The following is a 2612-nucleotide window of genomic DNA, read 5'->3' on the forward strand; positions in this document are numbered from 1 at the left end:
AAGCGATTCCGAAGTCTGACTTTCAAGAGTCATCCCCCGGATGACGAAGAATAAATCAAGCTCCAGGAAATCGAGGTAGGTCGGATACTTTTAGGACAGCCCTCGTATATTGTGTATTCCACCTGATAATGAATAGTAAAACTGCAGAATTTATAATGTGACAGTGTCTCGATCACAGGGCACTCATAAAAAATTGATAACAATTATTTATACCTTCCGAACGTTTATTGCATGGCTTATCCACCGCCTTAAGATCTCCGAGAACGATAACAACGCCACGGCCTTAAAGGATGAGCTGTCACTTTCAAGGGTTTGCCGAATTTACCAACGACCAGGGTGAATTACTTATCACCAACCACATTTCCGCCATCCTGTACCTCTAGGCTCCGATCTCAGCACGAGAATGCGGGCCTCAAATTCTCATCAAGGGAACGTCCTTCACTCGGTTGAGAATTCACAGTTTTCTCTCTCCATCTTGTCGCCGTGGTCTGACGTCACCACTACAACTGCCACTCCATGGTATGGCCACCTAGAACCAGTACAGTAACTATTCCACTACAGTTACCGGATATGGTCAGAGCCCAGGCTGGGCCAATCAAGGCTCTCGCAGTACGTCGCCATCTTGGTAACACTGCAATGACCATACCAGAGAATTGCCGCACCACCCAACGCTACCCTGATCCGACTACGTCACATTGGTTTAAAATGCACGTACACTGGGGAAGATTTACAACCAACGACCGGAAACTTGGCAAGTGTGGTCTCATCGGTCTTCGGATGGAAAATCATTTGGACGTCAACATCGAGATTCGACCATGCAATAAGCGACTACCGGAAAGTTATAAAATGTAAAATCGGTAACTCTGTGCATGCCGCAAGCTTAAGGAACTTGTGAATATGCGCATGCGCGCCCTCTGTGGTCGAAGTTAGTTAATGGACTATTTATATTTGTATATTAGAGCGAAATTTTCCTGTTTTCTTCTCTTGTTTTCATGTTACTGGCGAATTTTATTTCCTCCACATTTTGCCGGACTGAGAGTATGTAATTTTTTTATTTTAGGTGATTTAAAGGGCTTGGCTGGCGCTCACAAAACACTTAAAAGTGATATATGTACATGTGTACGCATATGCATATATGTATATATTACATTTACTGGTCTGCCATTCAAAGGGGTGGAATAAACCACCTTTTCAATAATTATATTTTTTTCAAACCAAATTATGTATATTTTCATAATAATCATGATCATCAAAAAAAGTAATTTTTTTAAACATAATAAATCATCCCATAATTTTATTACAAAATGAGCGATACTCCAAAGGAATAACACCGCTTGAACACATCAATGGTAAATCCTTCTTCTTGTCCGTATAAAATTGAATTTTCTTTTGATACAGATTTTTGAGCGGGTACTTCTCCTGGATGGATTTTTTCATGTCAAGGACGACCGAAACATATTCTCCGGTGTACTCATATTTAAAACATACTTGTGCATTGTTAGGATTTACTTTTATTCAGCGTAAACTGATCATTTCACCTAACTCATCGTTCGGTTTGATTAAATCGGAAAAATGAAATTATTTAGCAAAAGCTGTTAACCTTAAAAGGATCTACAAATTGGTTATTATGAATTTTTAGATTGGAATGGTATATTTTCTTCTGGTCGTAAAAAATAAGATTTATGATAAAAAAATAAATTTTTGGATAAACGACACAAGAGACAATAGAAATAAAAAGACCATAGGTGCTTAACAAGCTATAATAAATTTTAGGTGATTTATGGTAAGTTATCTTCCTTAGATGTAAAATTACCATAAATCTGAAATCATGAGTATATCTCAAAAAATGTCTAAACTCATCCATTAGTTCTAAAAAAATATCGTATACGCTCGCCTACAACTCTTACTAAAATCATACGCACGTCCGAAAAATCTCTCTTCTCCCCCTAGGTGCATAATATACTATTGTTTTATTACCAATGCATATTATGAATTCTAATAATACAACTTTATTAAAATGATTTACATTTTTCAGCATGGCTAAGGATAATATTTAGTCCAAAATAATAAACAAATATATACGTAATCTTTAAAAATAAAATTTGACTGAAGTAATAAAATGAATATAAAACACATTCGATGTAAGAAAGTTGCACATAATGCACAAAAGTTTACGTGTTCGACAAAATCGGTGCGAAACACGAGATACGTGATGAAAATATGTTCGCTAAGGCCAAAGAGACTTTAACCAAAGAGAATTCGCAAGACAAAAGAATTCAAGATAATTATCAATAACATTAACTAGGTTTAAAAAAAATTCGCATCCTTTAAACAAAAATTTTTTATCAAACATTTTATTGCAATTTTTGTCGTTTTTCCATTAACTGAATTTTCTCATTTCCAATGTTATTTTTACGATTCTAACTTTACAATACCGTCTACTAAACCATCTTACTGTTTTTTAACTTCTAAATTATGTTTCTAACCTCAGTATACCAGACTGTGTATATGAACGCGTCCTCGGGTTGCGGATAGAGGGTCCCTGTACCAAGGGTTTCTGCTGAATATGGTTACAAAAATAAATAGGCAGTCGCGGACAATTATCCAGGGGT

Source organism: Belonocnema kinseyi, chromosome 3 (assembly GCF_010883055.1).
Source record: "Belonocnema kinseyi isolate 2016_QV_RU_SX_M_011 chromosome 3, B_treatae_v1, whole genome shotgun sequence".
In the NCBI taxonomy this organism is placed as follows: domain Eukaryota; kingdom Metazoa; phylum Arthropoda; class Insecta; order Hymenoptera; family Cynipidae; genus Belonocnema; species Belonocnema kinseyi.